This window comes from Narcine bancroftii, chromosome 5, assembly GCF_036971445.1.
Source record: "Narcine bancroftii isolate sNarBan1 chromosome 5, sNarBan1.hap1, whole genome shotgun sequence".
NCBI lineage: Eukaryota > Metazoa > Chordata > Chondrichthyes > Torpediniformes > Narcinidae > Narcine > Narcine bancroftii.
The window spans coordinates 228,032,388-228,053,269 of record NC_091473.1 but is presented as its reverse complement, the minus strand read 5'-3'; the positions used below and the strand labels follow the sequence as shown (position 1 = coordinate 228,053,269).

The 20,882-nt window shown below is 41.7% G+C and overlaps 1 protein-coding gene across 1 annotated transcript in view; it reads left to right on the top strand.

Moving 5' to 3' along the window:
- The first annotated feature begins 350 nt into the window (after positions 1-350).
- Positions 351-20,882, top strand: part of LOC138764991 (SAM pointed domain-containing Ets transcription factor) — a 140,956-nt gene continuing 120,424 nt past the window's right edge. Inside the window, exons 1-2 of the mRNA XM_069941554.1 lie at positions 351-573; positions 5,208-5,285. The gene's annotated coding sequence lies outside the window, so the exon portion shown is untranslated. The remainder of the gene's footprint in view (positions 574-5,207; positions 5,286-20,882) is intronic.

Sequence of the window (20,882 nt, the reverse complement as noted above, 5' to 3'; positions counted from 1 at the left end):
CACACTATCAGTCAAACTTTTACATCAACACAGAACCCAACAGAATTGTTCACTATTGTTAGGTTTCAATTACTTAGTGTAATGCGTGTCGAAAGAACCAAAGACTTGTTGATCCAAACCAAGGCTTTTATTAACTAAAAGACTGGAGCATATCACAAGTAGGTCGACCAGTCCAGAATGACCTGGTCTAGCTAGGAGCAATCCTTTAAGACCTGCCAGTAGGTGTGGCTACACTCTCAGCCAATCATAGTCATCCTACACTACCATCTGTACATTACATATGTACATATACACATTGGTGATAGAATCTGTACTATCACATTTAGATATTGCCAAGTCTGCAAATTTTTTATATGCAATTTTCTTTTTACTGAACAGACTTTGTTTAATTAAATGTATCAAAAGTTGTCATTGCAGCCTTTCTAAAGGACCCCTGTGTTCTATCCCATGGAAAACAATAGAATGTGAGTGAGGACACCAAAACACTGCACTTACTGACCGGTCAACGTGACCTTTGCCTGGATAGAAGTGCTCCAGTAATTTCTAACAGAAGCAAGAGAAGTTTATGAGAAGGTATGTCCTATGCAAATCAAAAAATTGTCAAATAGCCAAAATGGAAATGCTTAAAAAGGTTAAGATTAAGAAAAAAGAATGGAAAATATATGATAAATTTGTTTTAAGTTTTTCTGTTCTCCTGTGAATCAATTTGTTGGCCATGATAGAGTATTGATTGAATATTTGGGAGGTGGTGAATTACAACATATTTTCCTTGTAGATGGTACATACATTGTATTTACTTGTTTTTGAATTTTTGGGATCAATTTTTCATGTCAAATTTAAGGGGGTGTCAACTTTTATATGGGTCATACTTTGGATTGCAGTAAGTACCGACGCCATTCAAGGCATTAGGAGCCCGAATGGCTGGGACCAGGTGGTGAGTCCGCGTTTGAGGCATCAGGAGCTTGGATGGCCAGTTGGGGCCTAGGAAAGAGTCTGTGGCTGGGGAATCAGGAGCTCAGATGGGCAGGCAGCCGGGGCAAGGGCCCATAGTTGGGATGTCGGGAGCTCTGGTAGCCTCGTAGCCAGGGCAAGGATTCTTGGATGGGGCCTCGGGAGCTCCGAAAGGCGGGCGGGCAAGGTGAGGATCCATGGTAAGGATGTCAGGAGCTCTGGTGGGCCAGCGGCCAGAGTAAGGATCCGCAGTTGGGGCCTTTGGTAGCTCTGGTGAGCAGGTGGCCTGGACGAGGATCTGCGGTTGGGGCATCAGGAGTTCAGATGGGCAGGTGGTCGGGCATTGGGTGGTCAGATGGACAGGTGATCGGGGCCTAAAAGGGGGAGGATCAATTTTTACATGTCATATGAAAACAAGATTTTTGGGCCAAAAATAAGTGTGTGTGGGGGGGGCGGGTGGGGGGGTGGTGTCCACTATTACACGGTTTCGATGATTACACAATTATATATGGTACCTGTGGTATATATGTGTATATAATTAAGGAAATTAACTATGTGGTCAGAAGCAAAGATGTCAGCAAGCATATTTATATGTACCATGTGTAGTCAATTTCCTCCTGAGAGTTAGAACCCTTGTTTGAAACTCTTGTGTCCTGTATCTGAGAGCACAACAGAATCTCAGGGTTATCTATGGTACATTAAGGTACATTGTTTAAACCTTTTATTTTGGCTGTGGCCCCCTGAGGACTCTACTCAAAGTTTATGGGTCTTCTTGCCTGTGAAGCAGTCAAGTTTTGGTTACTTCCATATTTCTCTCCTACTGACGACATAAAAAACATTTAAAATAAAATTATGTTACTTAAAGGTGCTGTGATCCCAGGGGAGCTGTAAATGAGTAAAGCAAGTGGAATGACAAGACTTACACTTGGAAAACAATGATAGGCCTTGCCCTATGACACAGCCACTGCATGCCAGGAAATTATTGCCATTTTCCCAGAACGCATGCTGTGTAAAAAAGTTGGAACAGGAATGAGGATGCCGTTCCCTTTCTGTATTTTACCTCCTAGACTCCTAGTAAATTTCCTGGAACACCTGCAGTCTGAAGTTAACTACAGGCATTCCATGAACAATGGACTAATGGGGGGGGGGGGGGCATGGCAAGATGGCATAGAGGGAAGACGTGTGGTTCCAACTTTCCCCAGTTAGACTTCTAACTACCCGACTTTAAAATTTGAGAAAGTGGTTAAAAATAGTATCTACAGATTTTGGAATGGTGAAGGATTGAAATGGCTGCAAACGTGAAAAAATCAAAAGCTCAATTGCAAAAAAAACTACCTTACAAAAGTGTTTAAGAATTGAGGCCTACCTATCAAGTTGAAGCCACGGAGTTGTCGACTGGAGCCCCTGAACCTCAGAGGACTCCTGCTCAGTTAAGTATTATGCCAGCGCCGATTGCACATCTGCAAGATGGCGCTAATTCTGACTCATGCGCCCATGAGTCCGGGCTCATGGGCAGATCAGCCGAGCAAGGACAGACCCGTGAGCCCACAACATTGCCTGGTGGTCCGGGGGCACACAGAGTAGTGTCCAAACTCACAGCCACACCAGAAAGAGGTCCTCCTGCTTTTGAGGAGGAAGAGAGCTCAACTTTATTGGAATTTACACAGGAAGAAATGAGGACTGACATCAGAGAAGGTAGGCCTCAAAAGGAGGTGATGGAACCTGTACTGGATTCTGTGTTTACAATCTTGGAAGGGATTGCTCATCAAATGGAAAAAATGTCAATGCAGATGTCTACTCAGATGACTCAAGGATTTATGGAAGTGAAAACCAAAATTAATACTATGTGTGAAGACTTTTATGAAGCAAGATATTACTGTAGTTAAAAGTGATGTTAGTAGATGCATAAAATCAGTGGACACCATAGAACATAATTTAAAAAAGATTCAAGAAGCTTTTTTTGAATGTACGAATCAAATTGAGTGTAATATGGAAAAAGTGGAGGATTCTTTCCTGGATTGGGGGATTCAGAAGAATGAATTAGTGAAGAAGATTGATTCATTAGAAAATCAAAGTCTAAGAAATAATGTAAAAATAGTAGGTCTTCCAGAAGATATATAAGTTTCTGATCTGGTAAAGTTTTTTAAGAAATGGATTCCTGAGGTCTTGGGCAAGGAATTTTTTTCAGATGGTCTGGAGTTAGATCGGGAACACAGAGCATTAAGGAAGAAACCGTTTCCAGGTCAAACACCACGAGCAGTTCTGATTCGCTGTTTGAAATATCAGGATAGAGAAATTATATTGCGAATGGCAGTGCAGAAGGCAAGGCAAAACCTGGCTCCAATGATGGTTCAAAATAAGGTGGGGTTTTTTTTCAGATTTGAGTCAAGAAATTATTAGGAGGCACTGAAAATTTAATTCAGCTAAAGAAGTATTGTGGCGAAAGGGATATAAATTTGCCTTTCGTTATCCGGCAGTATTGAAAGTTTTTTTGGGGAATTTTCAATCTCAATTTTTTGAAAATCTTCATGATGCATTAATCTTTGCTAATTCATTACCAGATTTACGAGGAAATGGACGGTCACCACTATTGTCACTTGAGAGGAGGGTAAATGGCAAGGGAAATGGGAAGAATGGAAAACATGGAAAGAATGGGATAAAAGTTGAATTGACACAAAGTCTTCTTGATATTGAAGACACGGGACAATCATTGGGACTGGAATCACTGGGTTGACTGTTTTTGTTTAAGTACTTTGTGAAAGTCTGACTTGGGGGGTGGATGACACTGAGACCTTTAGTCACCTGCCACTAGTGGGTTTGACCACACCCCGATTTTTAGGGGGCTACTACTTTTTAGTAGTTTGTTTTGGGATTTTTTTTTTCTTTTTCTTGGGGGAGTTTTTATATAGGGGGGGATTAGAATATTAAGGGAATTATTTTTTAGTAGTGGACTATATTATTGGATTAAGAAATGTCTAATTTGAATTTTGCAACTTTTAATGTCCAGGGTTTGAATAACCCAATGAAACGTAAATGAGTTTTGGCTTATATAAGAAAAATGAAAGTTGATATTGCTTTCTTCCAAGAAACACACTTGACCAAAAAAGAGCATTTGAAATTGAAGAGAGAGGGGGTTGGTCATGTGTTCTCTTCTTCTTTTAATTCTCAGGCGAGGGGTGCAGCGATTTTAATTCATAAGAAATTACTGTTTGAATTGGAATCGTTTGAAAGAAATGCTGGCAGGGTTTTGATGGTTAATTGTAAAATTTTTGCTGAATCATGGACTTTGTTAAATGTTTATGCACCTAATGTAGATGATGAACGGTTTATGTCAGAGGCTTTTTTTATTGTTAAATCAGGCCAATAATAATATTCTGGTTCGGGAAGATTTTAATTGTGTTTTGGACCCTTTATTGGATAGATCTCCGAAAAGTATAAGGAAATCAAAGGTGGCGACACAAATAGGAGCCCTGATGAAAGATCTGAATTTGGTTGATGTTTGGAGGAAAGTAAATCCTTCAGAGAAAGACTTCTTTTCCTTCATCTAGACATGATTCATTTTCTAGAATAGACTTTTTCTTGGTTTCAGCACATTTACAGGGTAGAATACTACAGGCTGAATGTAAAAGTCGGGTTATATTGGACCATTCTATATTATTTTTCTCCTGTGTAAGTCTAGAAGTAGTGCAATCGTCTTATAGATGGAGGTTCAATACAATGTATTGAAGAAACCAGAGTTTATTACTTTTATTAAGAAGCAGAACACTGTTTCTGGCTGAGAATGTCAATTCAGGACGTAGTAATTTTATACTGTGGGATGCTTTGAAAGCATATTTACGAGGGCAAATTATTAGTTATACTACGAAAGTTAAAAAGCAATATGTGGTGGAAAGTTTAACATTGGAGAAACAAATTACGAGTTGGAAAAGGAATTTCAGAAAGATGTTACAGAAGATAAAAAGCTGCTTTAACGAAGTTGAAATTACAAACATCAGTATGAGCGTTTAATTTATCGATCTAAGCAACATTATTATGAATTGGGTCAGAGACCTCATAAGGTACTAGCATGGCATTAAAAACAGAACAGACATCTCGAACTATTAATACTGTGAAAAAGAATTCAACAGTTACCTGTAAACCTCAGGAAATTAATGATTAGTTTTATTCATTTTACCAGAAATTATATACTTCTGAGGGAAAACAGGACGCTGGTTCTATTGAATCTTATTTTTCTAAATTAAATTTACCTGTTTTAGGGGAGGAGGAGGTTAAAGAATTGGAAGCTCCATTCACGGATTTTGAGATTAAAGAGGCTATGCAGGAGATGCCAAATGGTAAGTCGCCAGGAGTTGATGGATTCTCAGTTGAATTTTATAAAGTATTTTATGAAGATTTATCTTCTGTATTTGGAGATGTATTGCAGCAAGTAACCTAGGAGCAGTTGTTTCAAGAATCTTGTTCTGGTATAATTACTGTGATTCCTAAGAAAGATAGGGACCAGTTGAAAGTGTCTTCGTATCGACCTATTTCCTTATTAAATGTAGATTATAAAATTATTGCGAAGGTGTTAGTGAATAGACTTGCCAAATATTTACCTCAGTTGATACATACAGATCAAACAGGTTTTATTAAAAATAGAAATGCATCTGATCATATCCTTAGATTGATAACACTGGTCAATGCATTTAGACACCACTGGATGCGGAAAAAGACTTTGAAAAGGTTAAGTGGAATTTTTTATTTAAAGTGTTAAAGAAGTTTAATTTTGGCCCTTATTTTATTGGTTGGGTTAAGGCTTTATATACAAATCCAATTGCTAGGGTGGTGACAAATGGCCAAATTTCTTTACCATTTCAATCAATGCGATCGACTCGACAAGGTTGTCCATTGTCACCAGCCTTATTTACATTAGCTATCGAACTGTTAGCTCAGACAATACGACAGAATGATGAGATTAAAGGAATGAAAATTGTGGATGATGAATATAAGATTAATTTGCTTGCAGATGATGTGTTGGTATATTTGATAGAACTGGAACAATCTTTGAAATATTTACAAGATTGTTTGTTAAAATTTTGGGAGGTGTCTGGATATAAAGTAAATTGGGATAAGAGTAAAATACTTCCAGTTGGGGATGGAGATTATTCAGAATATAAAAGTACTATAAAATTAAAGTGGTCAGATAGAATTAAATATTTAGGGGTGGGAGTAAATGTAGATTATCAATCATTATATAAATTAAATTATGTTCCTTTATTAAAAAGGATTAAAATGGATTTGACTAAATGGAAAGATTTGTCATTAACATTCATTGGTCAAGTAAATTGCATTAAAATGAATATTTTTTCTTGAATTCAATATTTGTTTCAGTCGATACCATGTTTACTTTCAAAGGGTTTTTTTTGGGATTTGAATAGAGCAGTGCGGGAAAATTAGCACGAGTAGCTTTACATAAACTTACATGGAAATATGCTTTAGGTGGATTGCAGTTACCTCATTTTCAAAATTATTATGAAGCAATGCAGTTGAAATTTGTTAGTAGATTGATGGATATGGACCAACCTCTGAGTTGGGCAAAGGTGGAAATGGCTTGTATATCTGAAGTTGAGATACACCAGTTTATATTTAAGTGGAATGGGAATTTATTGTGGGAATGTAATATGCCAGTACTAAAACATTTGGTAAGGATATGGGTTAAACGAAATATGGTTTTAGGATCAAAGGGTAAATTATCAGTTCAAAGCCCATTATATCATAATTAGCTTATACTTTTTCAATGTTTAATAATCATTTAAAGAGATGGAATTCTAAGGGTATTAAGATAGTTCAGGACTCCTTTGAAGAAGGCCAATTTCTTTCCTTTAATCGACTGAGGGAGAAATTTGATAAATCTGTAAACTCTTTATTTGTGTATTATCAACTTAGATCTTTGATAAAAGATAATTATGGTAAAGAGATGAATCCACCCATGTTGATGAAATTTGAGTCTTTGATTTCCTCTGTACCTAAGAAAGGTTATATTTCAGATATGTATCAATTGTTGCAAGATGTGATGGATAAACCGGATTGGGAGAAATCTTGACTTAAATGGGAAAGTGATTTAACATATTTTTTCCGAAGATAATTGGGTGCCTTGATAGTGTAACTAAAGTGACAAATGTACAATATGGAATGGTTAATTATAATTTTTTGCATCAGTTATATTTGACTCCAGAGAAATTTAAAAAAATATGGGTTTAGTAATATGGATTCTTGTTTTAGATGTGGATTATGTACTGGAACTTTTTTACATGCTATTTGGTCTTGTGTTAAAGTACAACTGTTTTGGGAAGGAATTAGATTGGTTTTGAAAAAATTATTTAATATTAAACTGCCATTAGACCCATCGATTTTTTTGTTGGGATATATGGTTTCTTTGAAAGAACTAGGGTTGGATAAATTTCAAATTGCATTTGTACGTCTAGTGCTGTCTGTATCATGCAAATGTGTAGCTAGTACTTGGAAAGATAATGTGGAGATTAATATAATATGCTGGCATAATGAATTGAAAATGTATTATTATGGAAAAAATTACATATAATTTACATGATAATTATTCATTTTTTGTTAAAATGTGGTTTCCTTATTTAGAGTATATAAATTTGGAAATACTTTGAAATATTCTTTATATTAACTGTATTGTTTTTATATTTGGCTCCCCTTAAGGGAGCTGGGTGAAGGGGTGGGAGAGTGGGTGGGTTTTTTTTTTAATATATGAAAATTTGTTCTTCACTTTTCTTTGTTATGTTTAACTGTATTTTGATTAAAGTCTTTAAATAAAGTTTCCAAAAAAACCTTATCTCACGATAAATTATATTGTATTAGTTTGCAAAAAAACAAAACAATGGGCCTAATGAATTGCATGTATCAATGACACGTGTAACAAGTCCTGCCCTTTTAATTATTGCACTTCTGGAATGCTGTCTAAGCTCGCACAAGGAAACAGAGATTTCAAGTTTTGGTCATTCGTGTGTGAATGGCCAAGACCTCAGACATTCTTCAGACTGGTAAAATCACGCAAATTCTATCTAAAAAAAACTGTGAAGGTCCCCTCTTCGTTTCCCTTCCTGCTTCAATACGTAATAAAGGCATCAAGACTAGAGGAGGAAGTCAGTCAGATGGCTACACCGGAAAGTTCTTGCATTCCAGTTCGACTGGGATGGCCAGGTGGTAGAGAGCTCAGATTAATAAGTGACATGGAGAAGGTTTTCTGACTGAACCAAAGTAAATTGTTTGATACAGTGGAACTCTGGTTATTGGGCACCTTGGGTACTTCGGTAGTGAGACAGGTTTGCCGGGCATTGGATGTCATTCTGATCAATACTCCCATAGTCTTTTATTTACTTTTTAAAACATATTACTCAGAGGTGTGATAAACTTTACTATGAACCTGATGAGCTTAAAGGCAGCTTCCTAAACAGGGTTCTGTTAATTTTAAAGGGAGCATGGGAACAGGGCCACGGTGAGTTTAAAAGGAATGCGGGTTGAAGGATTTGATCACCATGTCAGCCTCTCGAATTCTTGGTTTAATCTAATCCTGCAGGGCTATACAGTATTGACAGATTGTTGGGTTGTTATGCATATCAGTCAAGTCATAAAGCTTATTTTGATTCAGGTTTGTCAACTGGTCTATTTCCACTACACAATCCAATCGGCATTTTTGAAGTTTACAGTGTGCAGTGATTCGTATGCGGGTCTTTTTAATAATGCTCCAATTATTTTGAAGTAATGTTTAAAAATTTTATTGCAGTATTAAGGAGAATCCATATTAGCACATATTCCAGAATGGAACTGTATGTAACTTCAAAGAAGAGGTGAATCGAGAGAAGACTTCATTAACACCATCAGAGAAAGTTTGGGCTGGATGGCCTGTTTCCAAGATCTGATTCACTAACATTTTCCAGGGATAGAAATCTGATGTCCTTTCAATGCCTGACCTTTATATGACCACAGATAAAGGCCATTTTAACTGCCCTCTAATATGGACTAGCAGATCAATCACCAGGAGCAGATACGAATGGAAAGTAAATGCCTCTCCTGTTCCATCCACACCCTGGATCAAATAAGCAGAAAATAATTAGCAATATGGATGGAGAGAAAGGAACTGAGAAACCCAGGACTATTTCACTAGGAGGATACTTTCAATCTGTAGTGTCTGAGTGGAGGCAGGGAATTTCACATCTAACAAGCATGTTGGCGAGCCCTTGTATTGCCACTTCATTGAAGGCTATGGAACAAGTTCTGGTAAATGGGATTCTTGTTGATGGGTAATTGCACATGATGGGCTGAAGGGCCTGTTTCTGTTCTGTATGACTCTATGGCGGTTTGGCTCAAGAATATTTGAACAGAGAAGTGGATACTAAGGTTTGTAGTGTGACAGAGTGTATAGAGGTGTTTCGGAGATAAATAGGGAAAGATTTGTTAGAGCAGGTCACGCACAAACAATTTAAAAGGCAGAATTTTTGCAGGAGTTTTGCAGAGTGCTCACAGACTTATGATGGACTGCTATTTTGCAAAAGGCAACAAACTAGCAACATACAGTGGCAGTTTGTCTGGAAAGCAGTTTGCTGTCAGGAAGAGCATCTGATCTTTGCAGGCAGAAGCAGAACAGCTTTGCTCTCAAAGTGGGAGGGAGTGAGAGGGAGAGGAAACACAGAGACTTCAGTTCCAGAGGGACAAACTGGCAAGATTTGGAAGACGGCCTGGTCAAAGGAGAGGACTGGCTATCTGGTGTTCCCTTGGAATAGGAGAAACAGAACGGAACTCTGTGGTGACCTGAAGGAAAGAGGTTATCATCTGGAGAACCCTGAGAGGGGGCAAGTTTCATCAGCAAGACACTGGAGTGGCTACCCTGGAACGAGAAAACCCTCTCTCTGAAAATCAACAGGAACCCTCCTGAGTAGTAACCATTTACCTGTTAGGCACCAAAGCCTGGTGAACTTTATTAATGCTAACTTCTGTGCACAGTACAAGAATTACCTGCAACCAGTGAGATTGGTCTGTGAACCAAAGAACTTTTCTAAACTTATATAGACATTACCACTCAGGTGCAGTTAGAATTAGAGGGGGGTTAAATAGGTTAAGTAAGTTAAAGATAAGTTAAAGTTTAATTCTGTTTTCATGTTCAAAGATAATTAAAAACAACTTTTGTTTAAATAAGACTTTGTTGTGGTGCATATCTATTGCTGCTGGGCTTTGGGGTCCTCTGGACTCATAACAGTAGTTGTAAGTACAGTGGACAGTTGTGTGGTGAAATTAAATCTTCATTTATGATATTGGCGCTGCTTCCAAACTTTGATAAATATTTACCTTGGGGCTGTAAGATATGATATGGATCCTCACACATTTTTGTTTTCCCTTGCCTGATAATTGTTTTGGCTGGTGGCTCAATCAATGGGCAGATCATTACCTTTCCCTCTAATTTTTTGTACTTGTCCTGGCTTCACAAACAGTTGCTCCTGGGTTATCTCTAATTAATGTTTAACAGAATACAATTGGGCAAGTGCAGAGTAACTGGGAGATTTCCTGCTCCACCGTCTATCCTCTGTGTCCCATTCCCCATCACCCCTCTGATATGTCTATACATCACTATACATCTTAAGGTGAGATCCATCAGGAAAATGGATCAGATCCAGTTGGCTTTGTGAAGACAATGCAGTTAATATACCCCACTGCCTAGCACGGAATTCTCCAGAGGCTGCAGATAAGTCATATCTCTAACACAACAAAATGTTCCAATCCCTTTGTTCAGCCATGTGGCTAAACCACAGGTGATAACCAAAAGTTTGATTGGAAGTTTAAAGAAGGTGTTTGTAAAAAGCTGAAAACACAATTATGGGGTTTGGGGAATGTAGCGCATCGAATGACTCAAAGACTTGTTAACTCAAACCAAGGCTTTAATCAGCAAAAGACTGGAGCGTAGTACAGCAAGGTCGACCAGTCTAGACTGACCTGGGTCTGGTTGGGAGCCATGCCAGTAGGCGTGGCTATGGCCCTCAGCCAATCACAACAGCTATAAGCAAATATATACAAATATACATTGGTGATAATATACTTTACTATCACAGGGAATATGTAGTCAAAAGAGATGAAAGCTAGAACATAGGGTGGGAATGATGTAAAGAAGATTGCCACAGAAGATTGGAAGATGAATGAACAATGCACTAGAGGAATGTTATTGAGTAAGAGGATTTTGAATTTTCTATAATGAGAAACAGATTATCAAGAGAGCCAAGAATGAGAGAGTGGATTAGTTGGTGGAATTCTCATTTTGATGTAATCATGTGGGATGATAGCAAGGGGACAACATGAAGAGATCCAGCAGATGGCATGAGCAAGGCTGAGGACTTCACTGGCATTTGGGGTGACAGTAAGAGCAGACACTGCAGTGTTGTGGAGGTGCTAATAGAAAGACTTCCCTGATTTCTCAGAATCATCTTGCACAGACTACATCATATCGTGATTTGCACATTGCTAGGTGTGTAAGTGCTGCCCGTGAGTGGTACAACTATAACGAATTAGGAGAACATGCAGAGCATTCAAATATAAGATAATAACCTTAGTTACTCAAAAATAGTGTTGTAATTGTGCTGTGTTATTTCCTAATGCATTGTGGCCCAGTAGAGCAAACCACAAACCATTCCTGATCTTTCCTATTGATAACTTGCAAAATGGATTACCTGAGAGTTAGGTAATCCATATCAGACCTGATATGTTGATTGCCTTTTCCTTCCTGTGGATGCTGCGGTACCTCTGAGTTTCTCTATCACCTTCTCCTCACTGATGCAGGGGTACTTTTTCAAGGCTGTGCATTTTGTACCGTTACCTACCCTGCACACTCATGATTGCATAGCTAAGTTCAGCTCTAATGCAATCTATAAATTCACTTGACAACACCACTATTGTTGGCCAAACAATGGAAACTGATGAGTCAGAATTCAGGATGGAGTTCGAGAATCTGGTTACGTGGCATCTAAACAGCAATCTTGCTCTGAATGCCACCAAAACTAAGGAGCTTATTGTGGATTTTAGTAAGGGGTGGGTAGGGGACCATGTTCCTGTCTGCATTGAGGGTGAGTACCTTCAAGTTCCTGGGAACCCGTATGTTAGAGGAACTCTGTTGCATCCACCCTGATTATTGTCGAGTTACCAAGCAGAAACTTGCTGATATCACTTTCTGATTCATGTCACAAATATATCAGGCTTTGGGGCTTCCTGCATGCAGGACCAAGTTTGTGCAATCCACAATTCTTGGCGCCCTCTGGAATCCAGTTAGGTGAGAAAATCCCCAGTTCTCTAACTTCCTCTTCTAGAGGCCCCACAGGGATGGTTTAAAAAAAAATGTTCGCTTCAGTGAACAAGCAACATGCCGGCTGGACCTTGTGCACAGAAAGCAGGGAGATGGCAGTGATGCCATCAGTGATATTTTCAATGGCCTTCACTCCAGCTCTCCACAACACAAGGCACAGGGACCCCAAACTTTGACACAAACCTTGGTGTTGCACTGTACAATGAGGAAGAATACCTGTTTACAGAAGTGTGAGGTGTACGTTCTCCCCTGTCTGCATGGGTTTCCTCCAGGTGCTCCAATTTTCTCCCAACCTTCAAAATGTATGGGGGTAGGGGTGTAAGTTAATTGGGTGTAATTGGGTGGCGTGGGCTTGTAGGCTCTCATCTTGGTAGTAGTAAAAACATAATGCCGGAGAAACTCAGCAAGTCAAACAGTGTCCTTTAGAGTTAAGCTCATCTATTCTATCCACCTCAACAGAGACCTCCCAGTAGCCATCCATTTCAATTCTGTGTCACACTCCCTCACTCACATGTCTGTCCATGGCCTTATGTACTATCCCACCCTGAGCACCTACAGATTAGAGGAAAAACATCTTATTTTCCATCTGGGCAGCCTGATGGCATTAAAATCAACTACTCTGCTTTCTGCTAACTTGCTTGCTTTTTCTTTCCCCCTCCCCCTTTCCAGTTTTTCCAGTTCTCCCCTCCCTTCCCCCTCCACCCACCCAGCCATCTCTCCTCCTCCTGATCGCTGCTGTCCCCTCCTTCACCTATCATCTCTTGCCTTTGCCACCCCTCCTCCCCTTTCCCCCTATCTTTTTGTTTGGACATCTGCCAACATTCTCTCATACCTTGATGACAGGCTCAAGTCTGAAATATTGGTTATGCATATTTAAACCTTTGCTTCATAAAGGACATTGTTTGGCCACCTGAAGTCTCCAGCAGTTTGTATTTTTACAGTATGGTAGCCCGCATCGGACTTGTCAGCCACAAACGAGCCTGCAGCTGATGTGGACTTTTACCCCCTCCATAAATCTTCGTCCGCGAAGCCAAGCCAAAGAAAGAAAAAGCATTGTAGCAAAGGCAGGAGGTAATAAGTGGAGAAGGGAGGGAGCGCACAGCAGTAAGCCAGGGGAGAAGGGATGGCTGGGTGAATAGAGAGGGAAGGAGGTGGAGAGCTGAGAGAAGACAGGGGGAAAGGAAGGGAGGGGAAGGGAGAGCAGGTTAGCAGAAACCGGAAAAGTCGCTGTTAATGCCATCTAGATGGAAAATCATGTTGTTCCTCCAATTTAGGGGGGGGGGGTTTGTGGGATAGTACATGTGAGTATGAAAGTGGAACACAGAACTGAAATGGTTGGCCACTGGGAGGTCTCTGTCACTGGTGCAGATGGAGCAATCTCCCAGTCTGTGCCCAGTTTCTCTGATGTAGTGAAGACCACAAAGGGAGCATCAGATGCAGGAAATCAGTCCTGCAGATACACAAGTGAAGTATTTTACTGTTATCTTGCTTCATATCTAAATTTAAAATGTAAAATTTTAAATTTACCCTATGGTAAGTCAAACCAGAGCAGGACATACATGGTAAACAGCAGGACCTGCAGAGTATGGTAGAACAGAGATTTAGGTGAACAAGTGGATACTTTGGTGAAAGTGGAAACTCGGGTGGACAGAGTGGCAAAGAAAGCATTTGGCACAGTTGTTTTTATTGGACAGGGTACTGAGTACAAGTTGAGATCTCATGATTCAACTATGATGGTGAGGTCACTCTTGGAGCACTGCGTGCAGTTCTGGTTGCCCAGATAAAGGAAGGACATCAATAAATTAGAAGGGGTTCAGAAGAGATTCACCAGGATTTTGATGGGGCTGGAGGGCTTGAGTTATAAGGTGAGGTTTGATGGGCTGGGTCTTTATTCCCTCAAGTGTAGGTGGCTGAGAGATGATCTGACAGAGGTTTATAAAATCATGAGGGGCATGAATGCTCACAGTCTTTTTCCCAGGGGGCCAATTCTAGAACTAAAAGGCTTTAAGGGTGAGAGATTTAAGAGAGAACCTGAGGAGAAACTTGTTCACTCACAGGGATGTCTGTATCCTTAATGAACTACTGTAAGTATAGGAAACTGCAGAAGTCGGCAGAGTTTCGTTGCTCAAAAAGACATTTGGACAGATATATGGATGGGAAGAGGCAAATAGGACTAGCCCAGAAATACTGGCTTGGTAGCATGGATGAGTTGGGTTGAATGATCTGGTCCATGTTGTACGACTCCTGACACACTGCTGGTCTGTGAGCTTCAGACAAGATGCCGTAAGCCCCAATCTGCCCGAGTATCTGCACTAATACCTCCTTTGACCCCCCTACTGCCAAGGGAGAATTTTGCAGCAGCTTCTCTTCCTGAATTGGGAGGTTCAGCTGTAAGAACGGTTGCACATTTTGTAATCCAGAACAAGCGAATTATGTGAAACAGTTCTTGGACTTCTGAAGCGCTGAACCAGCAAATAGCCAGAAAACCGCAGAGCAGCTGAAGTCATGTCGACCAGAAACTGGCTTGATGAAGACATAGATCCCTGTGAAAGTGGTTTCTGACTGTTCTCAAATTGGTACTGGATGGGTTAATATGGTGTTTCATTTGCATACAGACACCAGTAGAGCACACAAAAGTCTGCAGATGCTCAAAACCATATATAACCATATATCAGTTTACAGCGCAGAAACAGGCCATAGCGGCCCTTCAAGTCCACACCGGTCAACAGAAATTCTGGAGGAACTCAGTTGGTCCTGCAGCATCCATAGGAAATAAAGATGTATTAGCAATGTTTCGGGTCTCAGCCCTTCTTCAAGATAGGTTGTTTTGTGGTGGTACACCACCGGCCTACTTCAGGGGACAACCTCTGTACCTGCAGGAGTGTAAGGGGGACAGGACAACACCTGGCCAGCTATCAATCAGTCAGCCTGAATGGATCAAGTCCCACCCGGTCAGGTGTCAATCACCCTCCGGGATATAAGCCTGCGCCGGCCTCCCGAGGCCACAGCCTGCCTGGCTCTGTGGAAGTCTTTGTGGATTAAAGCCTGTTGTACAGTCTTTATCTTTGTGTGTGTCTGATTCTGGCCGACAGCGCACGACAATTTAATCCACAAAATGTTCCTACGACTGCCATGGAAAAACTCCTGAGCACAGGGAGCCTCGAGGTCGACCCACACCACCTGGAACCCCAGACATGCTTTGAGATCCGGCAATCATCGAGGCACACGATCCTGGACTCCGATCAGAAGAGGTTGTTCCTACTCCGGTCAAAGTTGGGTCCCTGCGCCTTCCAGGTAACCAAAGGCTGCTCCACGTACAAGACCGCAATGATTTTGTGTGCTCTCTTCATATAACGATCCTAGTAGATCACGTCGATTGTGGGGATGGGGGGTGGGGTGGAAAGGGGATTCTAGTGATCCTCTGCCACGCTTATGGTCCTATGGATTTACCTCTGATCCATTTCTCTGCAGCAACAATGCCACACTGTGATGCAGCCAGCCAGGGCGGGCTCGATTGAGCTCCTATAGAAGGCTGACATAATGGTGGCTGGTAATCTTGCTCGCTTCAGTCTTCTCAGGAAGTGCAGTCACTGTTGCACCTTCCTGACAAATGAGAAGATGTTGAATGTCCACTAGTTAAGTGAACTCCAAGGAACTTGGTGCTCTTAACTCTCTACTACAGAGTAGTTGATTTGTAGTGGAGGGTGGACATTCCTGGTCCTCCTGAAATCCACGATCATCTCCTTCGTCTTGTCCATGTTGAGACTCAGGTTGTTATTCTCGCACCATTTCACAAGATTTTTCACCTCTTCTCTGTAGTGCGACTTATTGTTGTTGCTGATGAGACCAACGACTGTTGTGTTATCTGCAAACTTGATGATACTGTTGGAACTGGATCTGACGATGCAGTCGTGGGGCAGTAGCGTGAACAGGAGCGGGCTGAGAACACAGCCCTGAGGTGTGCCAGTGCTCGTAGACTGTTGCTGTACTTCATCGGGAGATAGATCACACAACTTGGAATCCTGGAAAACATGGAGCTGCCTGGGTTTTTATTTAAAGATTACTTTTCTTTCTCTTTTCCCCAAAATCTGAATTAATTTTATTTATTTCTCTTCTTTCACTTTATAAATATCTTGTAACTTTAAAGTGTTGTTTTAATGATTTACCAGAATTCCAGCTAAAACCTTTCTATCAATCTTTTTGTCAACTCAACATCAGGGACTGAAAATTTAAAATTGGCTCCTAGAGGTCAATTTGCCAATCCGTGCAACATGCAATATCAAACTACAGACAAATTCACTAATCTGGCATCTATCAATCCCCATAGGTGCTGGAGAGAGGGGTTTTACTTTTCTTTTCAGCTGTGATCATTGTGTTATGGATAAACATGACGACGTGGACCCACCATCAATTTATCCTGAAGGAATTGGTCATAGTATAAATGCTGGCATGGACTCTGGAGGACCTTCCTGTTTTTCTGAGGATTGTATTGTGAGGGATCTCTTCATGAATTGGAATGTGTCCAGGTGGTGTTAAGAGATCACTACTGAATAACAATCCTGAATGACTCTATGCAACATCCTCAGCAACAGCTTTCAGAGTATATTGTTTGTCCTATTGAGTGACTGCTTGGCCATCCAGAAAATTTATTTTACTTTAATAAACTCGGAGTAAAATCTCAGAGGCAATTTAAAAATGGGTATGGAAGCAAATAATGGGAAAATGAGGAGAGGAAGTCATTCGCAATGATAAAGTGTCCCGGATTGTCTTCAGATTTTGACAATGGGTCATAATATAATCTTCACATCTCTCCATTGTAGCAGCAGTTTGCATATTTGATTCATATTTCCAACACTTACCCGCACTGCGCAAATGTACCCTTGTATCCAACGAACATAAGGAACATCTTTGGAGGGTGGATGGAAACTGGAGCACCCGGAAGAAACCCCCGTAGACGAGGGGAGGACGTACAAACTCCTTACAGACAATGGTGGATTTGAATCTGGGTTGCTGGAACTGTTCCCGCATTGCACAAAACACTATGCTAACCTGTTCCTGCTCACAACAAACACTACATCTCCTGCAACTTTTTCGGTGTCACCTGCTTTGGCTGAGCAATGACTCTCAAACTAAAGGCGCTTTCAGGTGGCCAGAAAACCCGACTGATAAGCCGCCTATTCTACCCCATTGCAAGTGTCGGGTGGCCACCTGGAAGTGGAGAACCCGGCCAGGAGGACCACTTACTTAACCCTCCTCCTGTAGGTATATTCTTCGGCTCGGAGAATCCCCCATTGCACCTGAAAGCAGCAGTGGGACTACGGCCACAGTCCACAGGAGCCGGCATTCCCGCGGACATGGATCTCCTTCAGCCAGCACTGGACAGAAAGGTGACAGAAAGGCATCTTCTCCATAGCCACCTGAACATCCCAGCTACACTTCCCCAGCCATGTCTGCTGGTGCATTATCTGTGTCCGAGCATCTGAAAGTGGCTTAAATGGTATGATTAACATAGCGGTTAGCATCACACTTTTACAGCACCAGTGACCCGGGTTCCAATCCAACACTGTCTGTAAGATATTTGTTCGTTCTCCCCATGTCTGTACAGGTTTCCTTCCACCCTTCAAAAATGTATGGGGGTTATAGGGAGTTGTAGATTAATTGGTGTGTTTGGGGGCACAGGATCATGGGCCTGCAGGGTCTGTTTCTGTGCTCTACATCTAATTTTAAAAAATAAAGTATCTCTGGAAGGGGATGCATTTTCAGCTAATCACTTTCCATTGATACTGCAAGACAGAATTGGCCTCAGCTTTGAAGCCAGTCCCGTCTCCAACCCTGACTCAGTCTAAACTCACATTTGTAAAGTGATCGATGAGTAAGGTAAAAGGACGGTTTCCGTGACTGGTGAATGTCTGAATTCTGATGAGAGTCATGGATGAAAAAGTAACCCCACAAAACATGGAAAGGTACAGGAATGACGTCAAAACAACACCCAACATTATATTATTGTTTTACAAGGAAGGTGGAAAAAACAACATTGTTTTCTCCAGGGCAACCTTTATGTGTTCCTGGAAGCAATATTTGCATGGATGTTTCACTTGCTAGTCCATCTCGTCTGTGCTAAAAATTAGAAAAAACAAATCAATGAATATCTTTAACATAATTAATTCCTGGAACTTATTGTAATTGAGGGAGAAAGTATGAGCAAACTGTAGAACGTGTCATCAATTTTAATATTTTCCACATTGATCACCTTATTAAAATTGACAGAAATACAAGAGTATAATCATTCACAGAAGTTCATTAGTTTTTCCTCTTATTGCCCTCTTACGCTCATGGTCACATGTAATGTTGATGGCTGCAGAGCCAACATCCTCCACATTAAAATGAAGAGGCCAAATCCAGTGATGTTAAGGCCTGCCAATGGACTGTCCTGATGGCATCTAACATTTGTGCTCTCAGATGCTTTGCCAATATCTCTGAGGATCATGACATGTAGACCCAGCTGAAAGGATTTGAGGAACCAGGATACCCAGGTGCAAGCTTATATGTCAATAATATACTGATGCAGTCATTTGGAGTTGTGCGACCACTGTGATCCTGGTTGTTCATGTTAAGTTTCTGCTCAATAATGAACTACAGGATGTTGATATTAGGAGACTTGGCAAGGGTAATGCTGTTGAAGGTTCAGGACAGGGAGTTAAATTCTCTTCTTGAATATGATTCTTCCTGGACATAGCTTTTATGAATATGATTCTTACCGAATGCCATTCATGGAAACAACTTGAGGCATTCCAGGGGCTAGCTAGGGACCTGTCTGGTCACCATCTAGGGAGAAGTCCAGAGACCATCCAAGAGCCCAGCTACAGACCATACAGGGTCTTAACCGAAGGCCATCCAGGGACCGAACCTGAGGCCATCCTAGTCCCAACCGGAGGACATCCAGTGATCAAGCCAGAGGATATCAAAAGACTAGACCAGAGGCTATCCAGGGAACAGAGAGAGGAAGCATCCAAACTGGGAGACCATCCAGGGAACTGACAGGAGACCATCCGGGTACCAGACTAGAGGCCATCAATGTACCCAAAAGGAGGTCATCCAGGGACCAGCCCAGGGCTATACATTGACCTGTCTGGAGACCATTCAGGAACAGATTGGAAACCATCCAGGAATAAATCCAGAGGCCATCCGGAGTCCCAACAGAATTATAAGCCATAGCTTTTTGTGTTGAAGGTAAAATCCCAATCAAAGCTGACACCAAAATTCACAATAGAAAATACAGGACACACTCAGTAGGTCGGGCATCATTAATGTTTCAAGTTAAAGAGTCATTATTGGAACGTTGATTCGGTTTCTCTTTCCAAGAAGCTGCCTGACCTGTCAACTTTTTCTGACACTTGCTGATTTTATTTTAAATTTCCAAAATCTACAAACTCCAGAGAGCTGTTAACTTGGCCAGTGACATCATGGGAACCAGTCTTCACTCTATAGAGGACATGGGAAAAACTGGCCATTGTCCCTATCCATCCTTCATGCAGCTGCCAGTGCCAATGCAACCAGAGAAACACGGAGTGGTTCCATTTGCGTGGAGGATTAGGGGTAGGGAAGAGAGCCATTTTTTCCCATTGATCCCACATTGAACCGCTGGTGCCAACAAGCAACTTCGAAGACGGAAGCATCCCAGAAGCCAGGTGGCCGGCGGGGCAGGCTGTTAGCGAGCAGCTGGTGAGGCTGTCACAGTCCTTCCCAGTCAACTACTGACAGCTCCGCTGGCCGCTCCCTCCTCTGACAGCCTGGCCGCCCCCTGACTGCCCTGCCAACAGCCCACCCTGGCCGCCCCCTGACTGCCCTGTCAACAGCCCACCCCGGCCGCCCCCGGACTGCCCTGTCAACTCCACCCCGGCCGCCCCCTGACTGCCCTGTCAACGGCCCACCCCGGCCACCCCCTGACTGCCCTGTCAACAGTCCACCCCGACCGCTCCCTGACTGCCCTGTCAACAGTCCACCCCGGCCGCCCCCTGACCGCCCTGTCAACAGCCCAACCCGGCCACCCCCTGACTGCCCTGTCATCAGTCCACCCCGGCCGCCCCCTGACTGCCCTGCCAACAGCCCGCCCCAGCCGCGCCCTCACTGCCCTGTCAACAGTCCGCCCTGGGCACCCCTTGACTGCCCTGCCAACAGCCCGCCCTGGCCACCCCCTGACTGCCCTGCCAACAGCCCGCATAGGAAACCTGCGGAGATTTTCCAATTCATACCTCACCGAATAAATGATCTGTGAATTGATGAATGTTACTGTTATTAATTTATTTAGACATTACATCACATAAAAATAATACTATTTTTTTGTTTTATTTAATGGGAAAACAAAGTGAACAAAACAGTTCAAAGTATTGAATAAAATCTTAACCAAATACATTACTTTGTAGAGTCTCAACCTGTTTCCACAACCTGTGTGTGTGGTGGCAGCTTCTGCGCAGTTTTTTTAAAAGGAAGGGGCACCAATGTCAGTGGTGACCCTAGGGTGCCGCTTGACCAAGATACGCTACTGTTGATGGGCACTAGTATGATTGTTTTTAAACTTTATTTA